Raw genomic sequence first — 26085 nt, forward strand, 5'->3', positions numbered from 1 at the left:
ATACAGACCTTCTTAAAGTCAGGAAGTATTTGGACCTGACCAGTAAGGCAGGGAAAGAAACAAGAGAGGTAGATATAGACATAGAGACAGGGACAGAGAAACAGACAGAATGAGAAGTAACCAAATGTCCCTCTTTTTTTCTCCTTCAATTTACTGATAGAAAATAGTAGACTTAAATTTAATCAAAACTCCTCTTTATATATAGTTGGAATTTCTGTATCATCCTTGCTCATCCTTAAGAGAAAGGAAAAAGAAGAAACTGAAAGGTTTAAAGTAATTCTATGTGTGCAAAGTTTGGAAATATTTGTTGAATGGGGACATTAATTAATAAATAAATGAATGATCAGATCAATTATATCAACAAGTTGCACTACTGACGTTTTAAAATGCATGCTCATTTATATATGGTCTTTCTTGAAGTGTAATATAGATATATATTTAAATATACCTATGGTAAAAATCAGTTTTTTAATATAACTGTATGGATTTTAACATATGCATAAATTGGTGTGACCATCACAACAAACAGGGTAAAGAATAATTCCACAACCCCCAGAATTTCTCCTGTGCTGCTCCACGGTAGGCAAATATGCCCACAACTCCTAAACCAAACCCATCGGATATCTATTCTCCATCCCATCCCTGAAATGTGTCTTTTTGAGAAAAAAATAGATTTAGTAGAATCAGATATCATGTAACATTTCCAACTATTGTCTTTCATTTAACATAATGCATTTGAAAATCAGTGATGTGTGTGTCCCTTTTTTTAGTGCTGAATCTCATTTCATCATACCACAATTTGTTTATTTATTCAAAGGCTGAAGAGCATTTAGGTTGCTTCTACATTTGGGTGACTGTGGATAACGCTGCTGTAACTATCCATGTACAGACTTATGTCCAAATATAAGCTCATGGCTAGAGGGTAAATACCTGGAAGTGGGGCTGTGGGATGCTAGGTCAGTGTAAGCTTACTTAATGAGAAATCACCATGCTGTCTTCCCAAAGTGCCTGCAACATTTTGCATTCTTACCATCAATGGATGACAATTCCAAATGTTCCATATCCTTAAGCATCACTTGGTACTATCACTGTTATATTTCTAAGTTTTATTTTAACATTTCAAATACTTGTGCATTAGTCTATCAGTCTAGATTCAATTTGTATGTCTTTAATGACTAATTGATACTGAGCATATTTTCATATGTATAGTTGCTATTAACATAACTTTTTCAGTGAAGTACCTGTTCACATATATTGCCTATTTGGATTGGTTTGTTTCCTCACTGTTGAGATTGGAGAGTTCTTTTTGCAACGTAAATAAAGGTTTTTGTTAGGTATATGATTCCAAACTCTTTTTCAAGTCTCTGGCTTATCTTTCCATATTTGTAACAGTGTCTTTCACAAAGCAAAGTTTTTAATTTTGATGAAGTTCAATTTATCATTTTTATAGTAAGCATTATTTTACTATCATGAATAAGAACAGCTGGCCTAACTCGAGGTCACAAAGATTTTGTTTTCTTTTCAAAGTTTCTTTTAATAGAGTTATGTTTTACATTTAAGTCTGTCTACTTGCAGTTAATTTTTATATAAGTGTAAATTTCAGATCAAAGTTCTTTTTTTTGCATATGGACATTCAATTATTCCATGAATATTTGCAGAAAATACTATGTTTTCTCTACTGAATTGCATTTGCAACTTTTTCAAAAATTGATCAACCATATCTGTTTTTTCTAACTCTTAAAAATCAAGAAATGGGAAGGGTTTTTTTGTTGTTGCTTCTCAATATTGTTTTGGCTATATAATACACTTCTCTTTCCAAATAAATTTTAGAAATCAGGTGTTTATATTTACAAAACACGCTCTGAGTTTTCATGAAGATTTCATTAAATCTAAAGATTGGTTTGGGAAGAATTGGCATCTCAACTATATTGAGTCTTCACATCCAGGAACAGTTTTTGAAGTAGGCAATAAAATTAAAAATGAGTTCAAAACCTTACAGCCAGAGGGATCCCTACCTTATATTGTAGTTGTCCTATGTATTACATATACATACTTTGAAAAAAAAACACATTAGGCAACATAATAATTTTTGTCATCAAAAGTCATAGATATTTTTAAAATAGTAAGAGGCAAAATGTAGTCCATTCTATTTACCCAGATACTTGGCATTTTGGTTGTTGTTAATTCATCCCTAAGGTTCTAGATTTCCTCCTTTTATAATGTGTCTTCCATCTAAATAAGCTCCTTTTGTTACCTTTTAAAGCATGTCTATGGATGACAAATTGTCTTAATTGTCTTTCATCTGAGAATATATTTCACTTTCATTCCTGAAAGATAGTTTCGCTGAATAGAGAATTCTAGGTTGACATTTGTTTTTCCTCTCAGCACTTTGAGAAATGCAGTTTGACTCTCTTGTGGCCTCTGCTGATTCTGATTAGAAATCTGGAGCTATGTGAATCATTTTCTTCTATGTGCAATGTGTTGTTTCTCTGTCTTCTTTTAATAGTTTTTATTTTTCTTTGTTTTCAAGAGTTTGATTATAAAGTCTTTGGGCATGGTGTACTTTAAGTTCATCTTGCGTGGAGTTTGCTGAGTTTCATGGGTCTATAAATTTATTGGCTTCACCAAATTTTGGAAGTTTACAGCCATCGTTAATTCAAGTATTTTGCCCATATCTATCTTTCTTGAACTTCCTAATGAATTTGCAATCACACAAATGAAAAACCTTGTAATACTGTTGTAGAGGTCCTTGAAGTCCTATTCATTTTGTTGAATCTTTTTTCCCCCCTCTGTTGTTTATGTTTTATACTGACCTTGAATACCACTGACCCTTTCTATTCCATCTCCACTCTATTTTTGTGTTATTTTGACAGTGTTTTTTTTTAAATTTTTGATGTTTATTTATGAGAGACAGAGAGTGAGTGGGATGGGGTAGAGAGAGAGGGAGACACAGAATCTGAAGCAGACTCCACGATCTGAGCTGTCAGCACAGAGCCCGACACAGGACTCAAATTCCTGAAGCACAAGATCATGACCTGATGGTGAAGTCCAACTCTTAACTGACTGAGCCACCCAGGTGCCCCTTGATGGTGTTTTTAAAATTTTATTATTGTGGCTTTCAGTTCTAAAATCTTAGTTTTTAAAAATTCTATTTCATTGACACATCTATATTTCCATTCATTTGAGGACTGCGCTCACTTTATGGTACATGATTATGATAGATGCTGTTATAAGACTTTGGGTTCTATTAAAATCTTTAGAGAACTTGTATAAAGCAATCAATCAAATTGATTTCATTTAAATCACAGTACTGACTCACTTTTTCTGAACTGACAGTTTAGTTTTCTAAGACTTTGCTATGCAATTCTGGTATATACAGTATGTGAAACATCCAAGGTTTTAGTCTGGAGCCTGCCAGCGATCCACACATTTTTTCAGTCTTCAAAATCTTTGTGTTTGTGATTTGCATCACTTGCATACATGGGTAGTTCAGAGAAAAGCCCAAGACCCCATACATAGATTCTTTTCCCCCTGTTCTCTGTCATCTTTTCTACACTCTTGAATTCACAGTGGTCCCTTTCCGATTGCTCTGGAAAAAAGCATCTGGTATCCCCATTTTGTTCCACATGGCCAATGACTTGGTCAACGTTGGGGTAAAACAGCAAGAGAAAGGAAGATGGGGCTGCCCCTCCTGCCACCACTGTCTCCCACCCCTGCTACCTTTACTGCCATCACCTTAAGGATTCCACTTCCTACTGGGGTTTGCCTAACATCACACTAGAAGAGTCAGAGTGTCATTCTGCTACCTTCCCCAAGACCCTCTCCTTCTCCTGTCAATAGAAAGTGTTTTTTCTTAGAACTTATTTTCAGCATTCTGGGAAAGGATCTTCTTCTGTTCCTGATGAGAGTAACTAGCGTTTGGTTTCTACAACAAAGGTGGGAACTCATTTCCTTAGAGCAGGCCTTTGAAAGTTCCTTGACAGTGAAGGTTACAAAGTGCATTAAATGAAGGGGAGGGAGACAGAGAGAGGGAGAGAGGGATGGAGGGAAAGGGGGAAGGAGGGAGGGAGAGGTGAGGAGGTATTTAAAGAAAGAGAAAAATATTCTTTTTAGAGGTATGAGGAGTTAGAATTATTCTATAGGAGGTTTGAGGAGGTAGTCAAAGGTATTTCTTACTTTTTTTTCTTTAGGTATTATTTTCCTTGGCATCATCATATCAAAGCAAATATTTTTTAAAAATTGGTATAGATCACTAACCAGGGAATACTAGGAAGAGAACACAATATAAAAACCAAATAGTTGATGAAATAAATTTTGAGCGTTTGGCTACATTTAAAATCTCAGTAACAGTTTCATGGGCTTGTTTAAGCAAGTGTTGACTCACAAGATGGTGGGTAATATGAGATGAAGGTTAGAAAGTATTACCACAGATAAATCAAGGGTAAGCAATTTCAGTGCGTATCATGTCAGGGAGAAAGTTACTGTCATGTTCACTATACACGTATGCCTCTAAGAGTCACAATGTCCCAGGATCCCACAGTCGGGACCGTTAGAGAGTAGGTGGCCAGAGATAAATGTAGGTATCTGGATTCTAAATGCAAGAGCTGACCCAAGGAAGGAGAGACCATTTGATTGATGTTTTTATTTCCATTGCAGGTTGACCACTTTGACAAGGGTGTGAAGATCAATCCAGTTCCAAGTATCAATACTGAAAGGAGCATAGGCAGCCGAGATGCATGGCTACAGACTTGTTTTGACATGGAAGAACTATTATCTTTTGTGGTTAATATTGTTATGAAACTTGGGCAAAGTTTTGCTAGATGTTTAGATATCCTTAGGATGGAGAGGATATGGCTCTTTATTGTACATACATCACTAGTGTGCTAATGGAGAGGGAGAAATTAATGGTAAATTTCTGATTTCCAGTTTGTAAAACTAGCAGATGTTGAAAGACATATGAAAGACTCGACACCCTCCCAAAACAAAGAGTAGGCAATGAAAAAACCCAAAGGATAAGGAAAAGAGAATTGTGGGGTCAAAGAAGGGGAAGATTATTTTATTTATGGATATTTCAAGGTATTTGTGAGCCACAAAATTGGGGATTCCCAGTAGGCAGCTGGAATTCTAGAATGCAATCTCCTACTATGGAATCAAGGAGTCAGCTCTAGAATCTGGAGTTTATACAAAGTCCCATTCTAGAAAGATGAGTTACAGCAACAGCCAAAATGGTAGAGAATTGTTAACTCCAAAAAGGGTGGCCACACAATCCCGCACTAACCTGGCTGCTTTGCCATGTCAGTGTTAAATGATCCTGGGGATGCTTTATTTGTAGGTGCTGGGTTGAGGCAGAGAGAGTTGGAAATGGTGAGTCTCACTGCGGTGTCACTGACTATAACAACTTAGCTAATTTTGCTTATACTGCATAGAGCAGAGATCTCTCCCCAAGAAAACAGAAGTACTCTAAACCATTTGGAATTATTTCTGGTGAACTATTCTCAAATCAGCTTTTATTATCTACAACTAAGGGAGCAAATAGGATGATTTTGACAATTTTTTTCTTTTTGAAAAAAATTGTTCAGAAAATTTGAGTTTTTTTAAAGAAAGAAAAATGAGAAAAAGAACGTCTTTAACCTTTCATCTGACTGTTCTACTTTCAACAACTTTAATGACAGTTTCTATTATTTTGCAAGAAAACTCTAATTTCAATCTCTTATCTGAGAAATCATGTATTCCATTAAAATTTGAACAATGAAAGCACACTGCACTAATTCACCCAAAAATAATGCAGCTCTTCAATTATTTATTTTTGAATTCAACATAACAAGTAAACCAACTCCCATTTAAACCTAATATGGATTTTAAGCAAAGTAAGTTTTTATCACCAAATCAGGATTACGCTTCTCCATCTTGAAAATGAAGACTGGATGGAAAATAGAAAATTGTCTACACATGAGCCTCTTCTTGACAAACATCTAATAAAAAGACAGATAAGACGTCTTTCTTTAATTCTTGAACTAAATCTCATGTATGAATTTCAAGTCAATTAAGGATGCTGGAGGATTTTGTCAACAAAATAGTTTAGTAGAAAGCAATATGACAATTTCCACTACCGCCTGGGGGGATGAGGAGTTATTTAAGACACAGAATTGTTTCATTATCTCAGAATCCCCATGACTTTGGACTCCTTGGATGGAAGCACCAAAAACCATTTTTGTAGGGATAAACTTGCAAGTCATTTTTTTAGCCAGAAAAGGAAATTGACTATAGTATTTCATTCTTTATTAAGTTTTTTTCTCTTTAGAGAAAATTCAAAGTTACTATAAATATGTGTTTATCAATAAGATTGTAGATATATTTTGTGTTGGGATTATGTATATCTACTTGGGATACATATGAAGAAATCAACAGGATGTTACAGAATTAGGAAGACATACACACATCAATATACTCACTCCTATATATAGGAAGAATATAGGGAGAAATCACACTTTGGAATTCAGGAGACTTAGATATGAATGACAAATCTGCTGGTGAGTTTGGACAATACATTGCTGTTCTTCAGTCAGTTTACCCTCATTGGAAAGAGTATGACAGTCCCTATCATAAGGTATTAGTGTGGACATCATATAAAAGGAGATTTAAAGTACTCATTGGAATCCCTGACACAGTCTTCATTAATAAATTGTTACTGTTGCCATTATTCTTTCTGTATTGTTTTCTAAATAAAACATGTAATAAGGTCAGTATGCTGTTGTATAATGCATGTGAGAAATTAAAAGGTATGATGGATGTACTCCAAATGGTTGAATCCAATGAAAGACATGTGTTTGACATTCAAGCTGGCATAGTGACACATCACAGATTTACACTGTAACTAGGTCATGGTAGGGGTAGTGATCAGTGGAATAAGAAGGTTACGGAATGTTTTCATCTGGTGCAAGACTAGATTGACGGAACTGGTGGGCACTGGCTCTTCCCTTAGCTCCCTCTATCCTTCCCCCCACCAAAATGAAAATTATGGGTTAGAATGAGTGCTAACTCATGAATGGCTGCACCAATGACTGACATGTTAAAAATGTCATTCTAGATGTTAGCTCAAAAGAGATTTATAAGGTGAAATGGGAAAAAGAAATGGGTTTGTGGAAGCATGACCCTCACTTCTTTATTACTGAGGGTATTCCACTCTGCTCACATATACTGGGGAATACTGGTTAATAATTCATTTGTTCCTTCAGAATCTCAGGATGAATTCCCACTACCTCAACTGTGAAAGAGATCAGAGCTAGAATATTGCATTATGCAGAAAAAAAAAGGAAAATAATTAAAATCTATGGGACTTTGGAGGATATATATATATCCTGTCTTCATGCCTGACACTTTTTCAGTTATGTATTTTTTTTTTTTGACTGGGTACAAGGTAGGGAATCAAAAAATGAGGTATCTTATCATTGCTTTGAGTGAGCTGATTTCTAAAACTGTCTGAAGCATTTCATGACCCATGGTTTATGCCACACCTCTACCTATGCTTCTCATCTGTTTTGGTACAACCAATTAGAGATGAAAATTTGCTACAATACAGTGACAATGAAGGGGATACAAGTGATAGGTTACAACACATTTCATAATGTCAAAGTGACTACAGGAAGAAGAGAAAAAGACAGGATCAGGGAACGAGAGGATATCAGAAATGTTGTATTATCTCATGATTATATTCCACTCTGTTCTACTCTGCAGTAATTCTACCAAAGGACAAATTTCAGAGTACTTCAAAATTATCCAGGAATATATTTGCCTCTATCTCCTCAGAAAGTGCCAGAATCATACATGATTGTGAGACATGTGAAATATATTTGTGTTTTGGCTATGAGAAAAGGTCTTATCTGGCCTAATGCTTGAGATTACTAGGTTATATTCTAATAATATATTGACAAATAGTAATGGGAGTGAAGAGGCAGAATCCAAGCCCTATCTATTGGCAATAGGTCTTGGATCAACTTTTCCTGGTATAAGTGTTTGAAGAGAGAAAGTAAGCTGAAGAGACATTTCTGATACATAAAATATGGAAATTGTTACAATAAGAATAATTTTAATTATTTTATATTATATACCGTATATATTATGTATATATGACAAAACATATTATTATATATTACATAAATATTATATAGTATAAAAAAGCAAAGAGTATGATAGAGTTTGTGTTCTAAATACCTATATACATGAGAAAAATTATTTTATGAACATTATATAAAAAATACATTCACTCAGTGCATATAATATAGTATAAGTTAAAAAACCATATAAATATGAAATTAAATAAATTGTGGCTCAGGAGTATGGTCAAATAGTCTGAAACCAATAAAATTCTGCCATTAAAGTGTGTTTACTATCAAAGTAAAATAAAAATATCAAAACAAACATTTATATGTAAACAGGAACTCAATATGATAGTTTATTAACTCACTCTTATGTAAACACACATTCATCATATATGTACATGCACAGACAGAGTCAAATGGAAGTATGGAATTCTCACAATTCAATAGTTGATTTCTCCTGAATAATGGGATAATGGATATTACTGTTCCTTTTTCATGCAACTGTGCATGAGCTTACTTCCTTTCAATCAACATGTACTACTTTCATACTTTTTTTAACACACAAATTTAATTACAGGCAACATCATGAGAGATGACAGCTACAAAAAACCTTTAAAATGCACCTAAAGCCTAATGCTCAGAAGAAAATACAGTGTCTCATTATAGAATTAGATTTCCACAGTGAACTTTTTGTTTGTTTGTTTTTAACTAGGCTCCACGCTGAATGTAAGGCTTGAACTCAAGGCTCTAAGATGGGGTCAGATGCTCTACCGACTACGCCACCCAGGAGGTCCTGCATGGTGAGCTTTCTCAAGGTAAGGATGGTCTCATTTCTGTTTTATGGTCCATAAAACAAGCCTGACAAGTATGTGATGGCCCAACATATATTTGTGAATTTTCAGAAAAGAGAGATGTTTCAATAGTCTTTGCTTAATGGGACAGAAGAATTTTTAATGCATTTTATCAAAAGTTAAATTAAAGTATCTTCTTTTATAGAAAAGAAATTGAAATCTAGGCAGATTCACTCACTTTTATAGAAACATAAAGGGAAAGATGTAGCAGTAGATCATTCCAAATTCAACTCCAATATTCTACCGTTTCCCTAAAACACTTAATAAATAAGCATTTTCTGAGAATCTGCTATGTACAGAGCCCTACTATATTTGACAGTATTTACAGGCAATAAAGTTCTCCAGACTGTAGAACTTCCCATTAGAGGAAGTCTCCTTTGGGGATGGCCAAAGATTCAGTACTTTCAGAAAGCATAAAGAAGGGGCACTGGGAAGAACACTGGGAAAAAGAGTCAACCTGCCTACTTCCCAAGGCTTTTCAGATTCTCCTGTAGTAGAAACTGCCAAAGTTTCTGAAACAGCATCAATGTTATCCCTCTTTTTCTTTATAATCCCTGTTTCTTATAACTAAGCTGTTGCATTTTGAGAAGAGGATTTGTTCTACCTGGTTTCAATTCCTAAGGACGGTAAAGTGTAAACCATGCACCTTCATTCTAGAGCTCCCTTGATGAAACTAAGAGATAATAAAATGGAATTCCCGATCCAAGAAACACTCAAAGTGAGGACAAGGCAAAGGGCTAAGTGCATCTGAGTTTATCTGAACTCAGACTTCATGGAGACAGATACTAATTCCTCTTTGCCAAAGACAAACCAACAAAAACATGAACTACATCAGCTGAAAAGTGCTTTTCTCAAAGGTCACGTAAAAACTAGAGGACTCTCAAAAATGTTTGGAAGTATTCTTTGCTGGAGAGAGTTGATTTAATTACCTATAACCTGTCCTCTGGGGACAATTAAAATTTGACAGCACTCTGCAAAGACACATTTGCAGGAAAGGAAATGCTAAAGATATTTTCTGTAAAAATCCTAACACAACGCAAACTTTTATAGTTCCTGGATTTATTTTCGCTTAGTATGAGCAGAGCTAGATTTATGACTTTGTTCTCGTTTGTTTGTTTAATAAATATCTCTTTTTTTCCCCCAGCAACATTACCAGGAATCCAAATGATTCAACAGCAAGAAATATTTCAAAGCTAAGAATGAGAAGCAGCCATAAAGAATTGTGCTTAATTGTCTTCACAAATCTAAGCTGACTGTTCTCATAATGCCTTCTTCCCTGGGTGCCTGTGCTTCAGACCTTTTGTGTCAAGCAAGGAACAATTAACACAGACTTAAGAGTGCAGGTTATATTTTAGAAATGATACTTTCACATTCTTGCAGGAGTTCCAAAAAAACACAAAACTATATATCTGTAGTGATTTCAACAATAACCAGGTATCATCATATATGATGAGCTCATTTTAAAGCTGAGGTTTTTCTCTTGGGGTTTTATCACCAGAAATTGGCACCAAGATCACAACACTGGAGAGGGAAAAAAAGGAAGGGATATCTTTACTGTTTGACTTTCAGAAATGGCTCAAATGACTGTTTTAATTTTGTTTTTAGGAAAGGCCTGAGCATAGCTGGGAGAAACTGAAGTAGGCAGATTTTATCCATGGACTTAGAAAATACCATTTGCAAAAGTGTATTCTTCAGAAAACTAAGTCTCTGAAGTACTGTTAATTTGAAAAAAAAATTCTATAATCAACTATATTTGGGAAAATGTACACTTAAATAAAATTAAAGTCCTATCTTGCTTTTTATTTCTCAAAACTTTTCTTCAAGCTAAGTAGGCATATTAATTTACAAAAAAGGGATACAATGGGCAATTCTCCAAAATTTAGTTGTTCCCATAACCCTATATAACTAACATTTTGTGGAGAAGGGCTCTTCAATCTCAACATTGGGTAAGGAAATCTTGTAGTCCCAAGATCTCCTACACTTTGTGACGGACTCCTGACTGACACACAATATGTTCTTTCAGGGATAGGAGGTGTGAGCTAAGTTTTTTAGTATGCAGGGTGTTTTCAGAATTTTGGCAGCCTAATATTAAAGCATCCATGTTATAGAATAAACTACTCTTTGTACATCTCCATAGCATCAGACATCGTGGTAAGTACTCTTCAAAATGTAAGACTTCAATAGATCTACATGGTTAAAGAAAATGAGACTCAAAGTAATCTGGGTAGCTACATGTGACAAACATGGACATTAGAATTAATTCTGATGTGCCCACCCTTTCCAAAACCATCCTTGAAGATGAAGCTTGTTGATGCATGTTTGCATGGTACTTGGACCTTGTCTCAGACCAGAAGCTGACACGGATTCCAACAGAGCAAAACAAGTTACCCAGGCCACCATCACTTTACTATCAATAGTGAAGACTCATCAGTGAACTTTAGGACCATTAAAAACCCAATTTCCAATCCATTACTTACTTCACATTACTTCAGATTTTACAGAATAGACCTAGACGTTAAGACAGGCTTCTCATGCTTGTATTTAAGAATCAGACACTGCCTCCCCAAGGTTACTCTTTAGAATACAGTAATCTGTATGTTTAATTAACTACTAAGGTAACGCTCTTTCAAGTGATCTTTGGACCAAGTTTTAAGAAGCTCTGATATGGAAAATATCAATACTACCAGTTACTGCATGTTGTGTTTCTAAGTCATTCATTGAGGAGCACAAAGTCTTTGTTGGACACTCAAAAAAGGAGACAAAGTCAGAATTTACTAGATTTTTTCACTGTTTTCAAAAGGCTCTATGTAAGACTCCTTTGTTTCTAAAGCTAGCTCAGATTAAAGGACAAATATCTGCTGTCTACTGTTTCAAATTTAATAATTCATTCTTCAAAGACTTTGCCTTTTGCTTATTTTTAAATTCATGTTCAATTCAGATTTACAAATATTTAGGGTATAGTAAGACATGGATTCAATGTAGAATACAAAAGGAAATCAGAAACTCGTCCCGCATTCCCACATCACAGGTTGTTACTGGATGTAGGAGAGCAAATCACCTAAGAAAATAAAGTACGGCTATCTTACTCTCTAGAACAACAGTTGCATTTGTCTGATTAAGGGCTGTATTACATCAAGCAGAACTTAAACAGACAAGATTAAAAAATAAATAAATAAAACTAGTTTCTGAATCCCAAAGGCCGAGGTTCAAGTACAAGTACTGAGACTTGACAAATATAGGCTTTCCAGTTGTAAGAATATCAGTCTCCTATTTATCCAGTGAACTTACATCTGTGTTTTAACTGTCATTTTATTCTACTGCTCCTTTTTTCCCCCAGCCCTTTCCTACTTATCTGAACAAAGGAAATAGTAACAGAAAGTCACTGGGGGCAAGTAAAATATTTTTGAATAGACCAAGGAGGAGCCCTGGTTTAGGGACAAACTAGTCCTTTTCAGCACATGTCATACTGACAGCTCTCTTACCCGGTATCTTGCAGTGAGACAGATAATATCACAGCATGCCACGGAGACAAAGAACTGAAGGGCCAAAACAGAGCTCTCAGAAAGGAGTTGAGTTATTGATTTTTTCTTCGTAAATCACATTTCTCTGAAAATGGAGAAGCTGAGCATCTAAGAGGAATGATGGTTTCAACTTTATACCTCCTTGATTCCTAAATACTAGTAAAGAACTAGGGAATGGGGTAAGTGTTTTAAAGAAAATCTAGGCAGATATGCAACCCATTGCTAGCAGTGGGACTAGAGCCCACTCGTTCTGTCTTTACGGTTACTTTGTTTCTGTCATTCTGTTTTTATATGTTTTTGTTTGAGATTCCAGTAAGTTGTGGATAAAATCATTTTAATGTGTAGAATAATGATTTTTATCTTGTCCTATCTTCCTTTGTGATGATGTCTAAGAAATGCTAGGGATCACAGCAGTACTTAACAAGACATTAGAAGAGAAAGTAAGAAGCAGAAGCAGAGGATTGCCAAGCTAGGGTATCTTCCTTTCCTGCCCACCAGAACGGAAGCAACTACTTCTGCTTCAACAGAAAGTGCCCCAGGTAATCAGAGTAGATTGGGTTGGGATCCCTGCTTATGTTGCAGTGTTCTTCTGGTCTCCACAATGATCTCAGAAGGAACCACCTTTACAAAAACAGAATAATCCCATTATCCAATCAATGCCTGAAGACAAGCTAAGGAAACACTACATATTTATTGCGCCTATTGATTTATGGTGAACAGCTTCCATCAGTATGGAATGGATGGCAGGAAAACAATTAAAATACCATTTTTAAAGTTTTTTATCTGCACATAATTATGACTATGGGAATTCCCCCTCCATTTCCTCCAGGATTTATGATTAATTAATGAAATAGGTATTATTATCTGTCAGATATATATATATATCTGCATACATACAGAGAGAGCCAAAATTCCAACTCTGGTTTCTCCATCTTCAAACCTCTTTTCTCTTCCCTGTGCCAGGATATTTTCTCTCAGAAACAGAAAGTATTTTGCCATTTCGAAATGGTGATGCTCCTATGTGTTATGTGTGTGATATTCTAACATTCTGTAATAATTACCCACATGTTTTGTTCATCGTTTAGTGTCTGGCTCATGTCTGAAAATTTGGTTTTCACCTGTGTGTTTTGAATGTGAAAACTATGATGGCATGGAACAAAAAAAAATGATGCTGATTTAAACATAGACTTGAACCCTGACTATACCAGCAAGTAATGATATAAACATGGATTAATTAACCAGTCTCCTGGGGTCTCAGTTCTCTTGTCTTGAAAATGAGAACACAATTGCTCTCTTACACAGTTGTGATGATTAATATTAATGAGAACTAAAAAAAAAAAAAAACAAACCCTATGTGTATCAGGAATTGGAATTCATGCTACTACTTTGTTTTACTTTCAATCTGTTTTTTTCATCTTCTGTACTTTCTACTTCCATTCCTCCAGACTCACTACATCCTGGTAGTTTTGTATTGGTCTGGAGTGTGTCCAACTTCTCATATGCAGAAATGAAAATAAACAGATTCCATCCTGGTTTTACCACACAAGCCCTCCCCTGAGACCTCCTCTGTCATGTTTGATTGGATGGAGTTGATTATGTTTTATTTGTAGTTCTGCTGCAATTTGTGTCTTCTTTTTGGGGCGAACATGTTTACTTTAATTTGTTAAACTAAATGTACAAAGTTCTGGCTCTGGTTTACTAATCATCATCACCATCATCACAAACATATGAATGACAGATTTTAGACACCAGAATCAATAATCCCCTGCTCTCTGTCTTTTTCCCTATCATCTGTCCCTCAGTGGAGAACAGAGGCCTGACAATATTGTTAAAGTAAATCCTTTCACAAAGGGCAGATCAGGAGAAGGAACTCTGAAACCAGATATGTAGAAAAAGAAAAATCTTCTCATAGGAGTGTAAATATATGTGGAATGAAAATTAGGGAAGGAACCTGACAACTGAATGAAAAGATGGGCGTTTTTCCAACAACTGTGATTTTTAAGTACTGTGGATTCATAGGAGAAGATGGTGTGTTCAAGGAATATTTTCCAATGACATTGGAACACATATTGTAAGGTAAAGGGTGGAGTTTATGGCAGCACCTTGGGTAGGTATGACACACTAAGACGCTCAGAGAATCTGGAAACCACAGCTTGCCAATTTTGGCTACTCTTCAGAATTGCCTGCAACATTTTGAAAAATGCAGATTTCTAATTTTTACTCTGAATTAATGATTCTACAGATTCAGGGTGAGATTAACCGCTCTCTTTCTCTCTCTCTCTCTCACACACACACACACACATTTTCTCTTCCATATATATATAACATATATATATATATATATATATGTTATATATATATATGGAATATATATGAAATATATATATATATATGGGAGAAAATGTGTGTGTATATATATATATGGAATATGCATATATGTGTATGTATATTACATTTAAAATATATTCATATTTTATATGTACATAATATACATATCTACATACAAATATACATACACAAATAGTATATTATACTATACTATAACTGTGTCTCATATATACACACACATCTTTTTCAAATACCCAGGTGATTACTATTATCAGCCAGGTTTCTGCACTGCTAATGTACATGCTAGAGAATCTCAAAGAATACTGTGTTAGAAGGAGAATGGTGATCTAGCAGTGCTGTGCATGACAGAAGCGTATTTCAGGGATGTCAATCAGTTTAAAATAGAGAATGTAAGGGAACAGTGATTTAAAGAGCTTGCTCTAGAGTCCAAAGGCCAATGATTTAACAGTAACTATCTTGGGGTAAAGATGATTATTTATGTGTAACTTATAAAACATATGGTAAAAATACTGATATTCACCAAACATCCCAAAGTAAATGCATCACTGGGGTATCCAAAGAGGAACTGGAGAAAGGGAAAATTCTTAAGAGATATTTTGGTGGTAAATCAGTAGGAGTAAGTCATGAAAATTGGAAAATGGTTAAACTTAGAAAATGCAAGCATTAAACACTGGATTTTATTGTGAACGTGATGCATTATAAGTTTCTGTAGTATATCCAGATGGTGATGAGAGTAGTCAGAAGTGTATACTGGAAAAGTGTGAAGAGACTATATGGCTGGGAAACATGTAGCATTTAGAGAGTTGTGCATAATCTGTAGAAGACAGTTTCCTTAGCCCACTAGCTCTGTCCTTTAGCCCACACATACCCCTTTGTATTAATTACCCTGATAATTCTTGAAGTATACATGGCTGTCAATTTTGCATTTTTATTTATGTGGTATTTGTCTACTGACTATCTTCCCAAAGAGAGGACAAGATCTGCAGGGGAAGATGCCGTGTCTAGTTTGTTTGCTCTTTCATGTCCAGAACCTAGACAGTGCTTCATGCATATTGTTTTTGGATGAATAAATTAATGGTTAGGTTGAATAATTTTTATTTTTTTAAGAATTTTATTTTTAACTAATCTCTACACCCAACATGGTGCTCAAACCCACAACCCAAAGATCAAGAGTCTTATGCTCCACTGACTAGGTTAGCCAGGCACCATTTGAATAACTTTTAAACAAAACCACAAAGCTTAACGAAATGTCCTTTTTTGCAAACATAATGTTAAGAAAAAAAGATACCTCAGCAGATTCTTTCACTGCCAAAAACCCAATAGTATTAGAAATGATAATACTTTTGGGGCACCTGGGTGGCACAGTCAGTTGAGTGTCTGATTTCAGCCTAGGTCATGGTCTTGGGTCCATGAGTTCAAGCCCCGTGACGGGCTCTGTGCTGACAGCTCAGAGCCTGGAGCCTGCTTTGGATTCTGTGTCTCCTTGTCTGTCTGCCTCTAGCCCACTCACACACACACACACACTCTCTCTCAAAAGTATTTTTAGTGTTCAGTTGTGAAACCCAAATATCTAGAGTTATAGTTCCAACATGATTTTGTCTTTTCCTATAATAAAATGTAATATATAAATCACCAGAGTGCTAATTATATAACAAATAGATTATGAATATGGCTTATCTCATTGCTATTACATACTAGAAAGTTACTTATGGAGCTACTACTCTTTTCAAAATATAAAGACAAACCTGGGAACAATTCAAGGGATAAACTTTAAAAGTTACATATTAAATGAGACAAATACAATGTTAAATGTAATTTTCATAGCCTTAATTATACAAGTTATAGAAGCAAAAGTAAAATTTGTATTGAGTAACATATGTTAGTAAATTTATATTCAGCTCTCTCAAATCAAATGATACAGCCCACTTTTATAGCTCTAGAAGTACTTTATTCTATGGAACACTGAACTAATGACCAGATATAAAGAATTTTCTGCTAGCTTTAACTTAGCTCTGAAAAGTCATAGCAAATGCAATAAAATTATATTGCATCTTGTATTATTGATATTTGTGTTACTTTCTCTCTTTGAATAGTCTCTTTTTTTTATATTCTCACTAAGATGGGATATGAAAAAATAATATCAGGCAACCCTCACTGGCAAATATATCTAATGAGAGTAAGTGAATGGATGAATGAGAAAGGAAACACTGTCTTAAATTCTTTTGACAAAGTTTCCAAGAGTGACAGGTACTTAGGTTAGTCCAACTACATCATTTCACATGATTGCAAACTCAAACCCAAGGAGTTGGAGTGTCTTTTCCAAAATCATGTGTTTAGTTAATGAAAATACTAAGATTATAATTCAAGTCATCCAATGAACTTCTTTACTAAACTGTGACAGTGTGTCCCAGTGCCTGGAAAATGGTCAATCTATGAGAGATTGTTTTAATACTTTTCCTGTGTTTAATGGGCATCTCTTACTTTTTTTTTTTTAAGATTATTTATTTAAGTAATCTCTACACCCAATGTGGGGCTTGAACTCGTGCCCTCAAGGTCAAGAGTCGTGTGCTTTTCTGACTGAGCCATAAAGGTACTCCTTACCGGGCATTTATTTAAGGAAAGGAAAAAACTAAGCAGAATTCTCACTTGTTCACAATTCAGCATTCACCTCTAACCCAAGAGACTAGTAAATTTCAGATTTCAGGGGAATTTAAAAAAATCTCTCCATCAGGAGAGTGTTTTGATGCTTTCATTATTGCAAACAATATATACAAATGATTGTTCCATCCTCTGTGGAAGATGGTATAATCAATCATTCATCATTTAGTTGTCATTCACTCAATATTTATTGAGAATATACTGCCAGGCATTTTGTTAAGTCATTCACACATGAAAATTTAAAAAAGGACAAATAGTTTTTGGCAAAGCAGAGTGCAAATTGAACTCAAAGAAATTAAGTAAATGGTAATATTGTTTAATTTTTACTTATCAATATGTAATTTTCAACTATGATATTTTTTTACTAATGTAGATTTAGATGGGAAAGACACATCCACTAACATCCAATAAAATTTTGATTTAGGTTTGCCTTCTTGCTATGAGCAACTAGTTAACTCAACAAAATATATTGAATGCCAATAGTTGGACACTAAACAAAGGTCATAAAAATACTGCAAGGCTAAACAAAGAATACAATTTAGGTAAGCCTATGTTTGCCTCAGTTTATGGCCTGGAAGTAATTTTCAGGCCACAGAGAAAGGGAGGGTGCAAACAGAGTCTGATGTGTTTACTGAGCGGAGGATGCAGAGACTAGACTCTAGGGAAACTGAAGTAACTAGAATGTTCCAGTGGCCCCGACAAAAACGAAATGCATAGGTAGAGCACTCTTAAAATCTGAAACTCTGGCTTGATACTGGTCTCTACAGTTACATAAAAAGAAATTACCCAAGGCCAGAGGAAAAACCACTTGGAGGCAATAGACCATGCTTCATCCAAACTCACATGAGTTTGGCAATGTTTGTGATCCGAGAAGCCAAAGTAAAAAGGCCTCTTAGAAAATGAGGCATCTGTTAGATTCTACAGAATGGTACTACCTTAGTAGAGGGGCTAAAGAAATCCCAAAATGAAGACTTTATGGAACACTCATAAAAGAGCCTAAAGCAAAACATTAAATCCACAAATTGGTGTAAAGTTGATTTTATCCAAGAAATAAAAGCCAATAATCATTAAAAGAATGTAAAAAAAATTCTATAACCAGTAACATAAAATTTTAAATTTCAGGTATCTAAAAAAATTACCAGGCATAGAAGTTAGGAGGAAAATATGGCTATACTAGGTGTACTGATCAATAAAAACAACCATTCATAATTAAACATCTCCACAAAATGGAAACTACAATACTACTTCTTCATCCTACTAAAATACATCAATGGGAAATCAACATCATTGGTTAATATTGAATGAAATTCCAGTCAAAATCCCACCAATTTATTTTATGGATATTGACAGACTAATTCTAAAGCTTATATGTAGAGACACAAGATCCATAAGAGTCAACACAATATTGAAGAAGAATAAACTTGGAGGTCTGATGTTATCTGACTTCAAAATTCACTATAAAGTTACAGTAACCAAGGCAGTGTGGTATTGACCCAAGCCTAGACAGACAGATCAACAGAATGTAACAAAGAGCCGAGAAAATGACCCTCATAAATACAGTCAATTGATCTTTGATAAATGAGCAAAGGCAGTACAATGGAACAAAGGTCATCTCTTCGACAGATGGTGCTGGAACAAATGATATCCAGAGGCCAAATAAATATATAAATAAACAATGATTTGAGACAAAGACCTTACTCCCTTAACAAACTATAGTTCAAAATGGATAAGAGACTTAACAAAATGCAAAGCTATAAAACTCCTAGAAGATAGAAGGGGAAAACCTAGATGACCCTGCATATGGTACTTACATTTTAGATAAGACATGAAAGACATGATATATAAAATAATGGATAAAGTTGCCTTCATTAAAAGTAAAAACATGTTCTGCCAAAAACAATGTCAAGAGAATTAGAAGACATGCTATCAACTGGGAGAAAATATCTGCAAACACACAGGTCATAAAGAACTGTTATGTAAAATATTCATATAACTCTGAACACTCAACAATGAGAAAACAAAAACCCAATTAATAAATGGTACAAAGACTTTTACAGACACCTCACCAAAGAAGATACACAGATGACAAATAAGCTTATGAGAAGAACTTCACATCATATGGCAGTAGGGAAATACATACAAGTCAAAAACAAGGAGATACCACTACATATTTATTAAATGGCCTAAATACAGAACTGACAATGCTAAGTGCTAGACAAAATATGGAACAAGAGGCATTCTCATACATTACTGGTGGGAATATAAAATGGCACAGCCACTTTGAAAGACAGTTTGGTGGTCTCTTACAAAAGAAAATATATTCATACCATATTATCCAGCAATCATGTCCCTTAGTATTTATCCAAAGGTGTTAATAAACAGTCTCTTCCCCAACCCCCTCCACCCCAAAACCAAAACCCTGGTAATTGATGTTTATAGTAGCTTTATTCATAACTGCAAAACCTTGGAGGCAATCAAGTTGTCCTTCAGTAGGTGAATGAATAAATAAAAGGTGGTACATCCAGACAATGAAGTATCATTCAGTGCTAAAAAGAAATGAGCAAGAGAGTAATTAGTGGGGCCTGCCAGCAAGTCTGATGAGGAAAAGAGAGTGGAAGAGAGGTTTGCTGAAACCACTGTCATCCCAAAGTGATCGTGCACATGCCCAAAGAAGTACCTTCTGCGCAGCAACATCAGAAGTTTCTCACTATAAGGGAGATATAAAATTGTCCAGCTACTAAACAAACTAAAAGAAAAAGCAACAACATGTTTTAGAGGATGAGGGATTCAAATCATATCCAGATTTGCTAGATAAATTATCTAAAATGTCTAGTTTTCAATACTAAGTTTTAAGACACATAGGACAACAGGAAAATGTGACTTATACATAGGAAAAATAAAGCTGTAGGAGAAACCAGTTGTTGGATTTAACAAAAACATCAAAACAGTCCTTATAAGCAACTTCAAATTACTAAAGGAAACCATTACTTAAGGTTAAAGGAGGAAAGAAAGCCAAAATGACAATGTTTCTTAAGAGAGACTAACAAACAAGTTTTTTTCATAAGCGAAATGTAAATTATGGAGTTGAAAAGTAGAATAACTAAAATGAAAAATCCACTAGAGAGGCTCAAGAATAGATTTCAACTGGCATAAAAAAGGAAAACTTAAAGAAAGATTGATTTACTTCATGGAATCTGAAAAATAGAGGGAAATGAATGAAAAGAAAATAAAGAGCTTAAGAGAAATGTGAGATCCAATTAGGAATGCCAGCATACACACAATGGGAGTACATGAAAAAGAGAAAAGAAGCAGGGGAATATTTGAAGCAATAGCTAAAAGTTGTTAAATTAATCTACACACCTTGGAAAGTCAAAACCTTCAAGGCAGGTAAATGCAAAGAGATTCACACACATAAGATCAAAGTAAGAAGGTTGAAAGAGAAAATTTTGAAAGGAGAAAGAGAAAAGTGATCCACCAATACAAATGCACCCCAATAAAATTAACAGCTGACATCTCAATAAAAACAAAAGAGACGAGAACACAGTGAGTTGATATATTCAAAATGTTGAAAGATTAAAAATTGTCAAGCAAGAATCTTATATCCAGCAAAACTATTTTTCAAAGCTGGAGGCAAAACAAAAATTTCCCAAATAAACATGAACAAAGATTTTTTTGCTAATAAATATGCCTTAAAAAATTATTTCTCAAGTTGGAAAGCAAGTATTCCCAAACTATAATGCAAATACACACATACACACACACACATACACACAGACACGCATGTGCACACACACACACACACACACACAAAATGATGATCACCATTAAAGGTAATTCTGTTACTACCAAACAATATAAAAGTGTATGTCACCTTTTGTTCTTCACTGCTTAGGAAGCAATTACAAATTAATATGAATATAATTATATTAAACTACATCATTAAGAAATGTAATATTTGAAAACAACACCATCAAAGTAGTAGAAAAGGCAAACATGTATGAAAGTAAGAAAAAACACATCAGATGTAAATCAATAGCACAAGAATAAAGGAAGAGAATGCTAAATGGTAAACAACAAAGTTAATATTAAAAAACACTGTAAATATGTATTTACTTCTTTTACCTTCTTTTAAAGCCATAAGATTATAGGAGTTAATAAATATAACAGCTTATTATTTTGTTGGGACATACATAGATGTACTTTGCATAAAAATAATAGAAACAAAAGGAAAATAAGGAATAGAGCTCTAGAGGAATAATGTTTCATAGCTCACTGGGGGTCAGGATGTAGGTTCTCATATATCAGCATGTATATGATCAAGATTAAACCCTAAAGCAGCTATAAAAAATAAGATAGTGAAAATATCACTGAAGAATTAATACCAAAAAAGGCAGTAAAAGAAAAAAGGTTGATTAATGAATGTATGAAATATGTAGAAAATTAAAGTAAAAGATCAGGCATAAATCTAACTATATCAATATTAGCGTTAAATGAAACAGATAAAGCAGTCCAAAGTCCAAGATTGTCAGACTGGATAAAAAACATAATCCAACTGTATGATGCTACAGAAGATCAACTTCTGTAGATTCAAAGATATAAATACTGAAATAAAAGAATGAGAAAAGATACATCATGCCAGGAACAGCCACAAGAAAGCTGGCATGGCTGAACTAATTTTTCTACAGTGGGGATTTGAAAGAGGACTTCACTCATCTCCATTTTGACTTCCAACTTTCTAACTGATTAAGTTCTTCTTTCCAGCTAATTGCTTAAATCAAGCAGAAGAGTTAAGAGCCCCTAATATCAACTGAAACTACCCTCTCAAGCAATAAGGACTGTCCAGAACCAGCAAGACCACACAAGACTGACCCCAAGACAATACTCAAACTGACCTTCACTGGCTACCTGCACATACCCATTGACCTTTGTCCTACATATTCCTTAAATGAGCAGGGAAGTATTTTCAGCACTTTGGAGATGGTCTTTGAGATGTTAGTCACTGGCTTCCCCAGGCTGGCCTTACTGAAATAAATCTCTTTCTGGTTTCAACACCAAAACAACAATAACAACAACAACAGCAAACAAAACAGACATTAACTTTTTTTTTTCACAGTTAATAAAGGACTCATTTTTTTTTTAATTTTTTTTTCAACGTTTATTTATTTTTGGGGCAGAGAGAGACAGAGCATGAACGGGGGAGGAGCAGAGAGAGAGAGAGACACAGAATCAGAAGCAGGCTCCAGGCTCTGAGCCATCAGTCCAGAGCCTGACACGGGGCTCGACCTCACGAACCGCGAGATCGTGACCTGGCTGAAGTCGGACGCTTAACCGACTGCGCCACCCAGGCGCCCCAAAGGACTCCTTTTTAAAGGACACATTTTATAAAGATGAGAGAATCAATCCAATAACAATATTAAGAATTATAAATAAATATGCATCTAACAAAAGTGCACCACAATTCGGGACACAAAACTGACAGAAATAAAAGGATAAATAGACAATTCATCAAAATAGTTGAAGACTCAAGACCACACTTTGAATAATGGATATAACAACTAGACACAAGATCAACAAGTTATCAAAAGACTTGAATATGATATAAACCTATATATAAGTTTGAATATAATAGACTTAACATCTGTGCAATATTCCACACAATAAATTATACCTTTTATCAAGGACAGACCACATGCAAAGCCATAAAAACAACCTCAATACATTTAAAGATTACAAAGTATGTTCCTGGGCCATAATGGCATGAAATTAGAAGTATCACAAAACATTTGGAGAAATGTACAAATATGTGGTAATTAAAGAAATTCTCCAAGATGAGTGAAACAAAGAATTTAAAAATGAAATTAAAAAAAAAAAACACTTAGAAATGAATGAAAATAAACATGGGATGTAACCAAAGCAGTGTTTACAGTAAAATTTGCAGGCGAAGTGTCTATACTAAGAAAGAAGAAAGATCTCAAATCAATCATCTCAGGTTCCAACTTAAGGCATCAATAAAAAGTGAAAACTAAACCTAAGTGAGAAGAAAGGAATAAAGGTGAGAGAACAGAAAACTAATAAAGAAAATCAAGGAAACCAGAAGATCTATTAGGAATCGTTGAATGACAAGTGAGCACATGAGATGTTGAACATCACTGTCATCTGGCAAATGTACTTTGGAACCACAATGAGATGTATAAAAGGTAAAATTAAAATGGTTGTATAGTTGCTAAAAAAAATTTGACAATATCAAATCTTGCCAAGGATGGAGAGCGACTAAAACACTCACACTTTCCCAGTACAAAGTCAAAATAATGCAGCCACTTTGTGGGGGAATTTTTTTGGCAGTTCCATATGACTCATCAATTCCACATCCTACATCTTTCTCCAAGAAGTGTGAATATATGTCACACAAAGAAACATGACTTTGTGTGATGTATGTAAGTAACTCCTCAAAGAAGCTTTATTCATAATAGCCTAAATCACATAAAACTCACATGCCCATCAATTGGTGAATGCACAAAAGATTTACAGTATATATTCATTTAGTAGAATATCACTCAGTAATGAAATAAAGAATGAACCACTAATGCATGCAAAAACTTGAATGGATTTCTAATGTGTTAAGCTAAATGAAATTAGACATACACAAAAGACTGCATACTACATGGTTCCATTTATATGAAATTCTAGAAATGGCAGAGAGCAGTTGAGTGTTGGCCAAGGGCAGACTGCTGAGGTATGAGAATGGCTGCAAATTGGTTAAGAGGAATTTTGGGGGTGCTGGAAATGTTTAATATGATGACTATGACTACATGGGTTAATTTGTTAAAATTCATTCAAACCTACATATATATTTGGTGAATTTTACTTTATGTGAATTATATCTCAATGAAGCTAATTAGAATAGGCAAGGAATAACATATGTATATCTTAATGCAGCTATATAATCTGAGTCTGTTTGCTTTGCTTTATCCTTTCTTTTCTGAGCATGCAGAAGAGAAACTCTTCGTCTTTCCTAATTAATGCCTAATATCTATGGAATAGGATACTTGCTAAATTTCAGATCAAGCTTTTATATTTCACATTCTAAAACAGTCTACTGGCTGTGATATTTCCTACAACTGCTTTCTAAAACAGCTAAGCTTTATTTTTCAGAACATGTAAAGGATCACGTCATTTTAAAACATGACTATACAATGGTTTATGCACAAGTAGAAATATAACACCACAGTATACTACCATATTTTGACTGTTCAATTACCCATCATTTGGGTAAGAAAGCAGTGTGAAGAGTTTTTGCCAATATACTCCCGCCAACCAGATATTAAGCTTTTATTAAGAGCAAGTCATTAATTTATTGATATATTTATTAAAAACCATACCATTTCAAATGAGTAGAACACATCCCTACTGATTTTTTTTCACAGCACTATAATATTGAACATCCCAAAGGAGATCATATTTGAAATGATAACCAAAAAAGAGTTGGAGTTATTATATGCACAAATTTGAGGTCACTCAAGTAAAATTTAGTAGAGTGTATTAATTATTTTTTAAAGAAACACCAAAATCCAAATATGAATTCTAACTTCTATCCTATTTTTCTGGCCAGAAATATCCATTATTGAAAAGCAAATACACTTTGTTGCTAATAAATTAAAAAGATTTCTTCTTATTCTCAAATAAGAAAGTTTATAAAACATTTGACAATACTGAAGATACCCAAACAAACCTTATTACCCTTAAAAAAATTTTTTTTAATGTTTATTTACTTTTGAGGGAGAGAGTGACAGAGTGTGAGTGGGGGAAGGGCAGAGAGAGAGGGAGACACAGAATTGGAAGCAGGCTCCAGGTTCTGAGCTGTCAGCGCAGAGCCTGATGTGGGTCTCAAACTCAAATACTGTGAGATCATGAACTGAGCTGAAGTTAGACTCTTAACCAACTGAGCCAATCATGCACCACACTATTACCCTTTTATAAACACAGTATTAAAAATTGTGGTGAGAAACCTTGGATACAAGCTGCAATTGATGCCAAAATCCACTTACAGAGTCTACTTGTATTTATTGTAAGGAGCTGATAATCTGACACTGTTCATGTGTTCTTTTACCTTATAACGATGGCATGTCTGAACTGGCCCTAGGATATCTCTTAACAGGGTCAACTTAGCCATGAAGGAATGACACTGAGCCAAGGGCCCAAGTAACTTTTAGAGCCAGATGGGCATATTTTATTTTAAAATCATTTAAAAATAATGAGTAAATCTAGCTGGAATATAGTTGTCTTTATACAATACACTCATATAATTTTATCATTTGATTCCATCCCAATGGTCAACATTCGAGCAAAGTTTATGAATCAGTGAATATGAAAGCAATGATTGAGTACTGTGTGACAATACTAATCTTAAAGGAGAAGCTGAGAGGATGCCAATATCCCCATATAACCCAGCCACTGGAAGGCAAGTAGACATAGGAGGGAAAAAGAGGCAGGAACCAGATCTGCAATACCTAAAAGGAAGCTCCAGGCTTTATATGCCAAAGGTTGACATTTTCTGCCTTTGTCCTTGAATTAGACTATTTTTTAAAAAAACATAAAGTGAACATAGCC

This window comes from Lynx rufus, unplaced genomic scaffold (assembly GCF_022079265.1).
Source record: "Lynx rufus isolate CCGP_SWC_20201006 ecotype Redwood Valley unplaced genomic scaffold, mLynRuf1.p SCAF_16, whole genome shotgun sequence".
NCBI classification, from domain to species: Eukaryota; Metazoa; Chordata; class Mammalia; order Carnivora; family Felidae; genus Lynx; species Lynx rufus.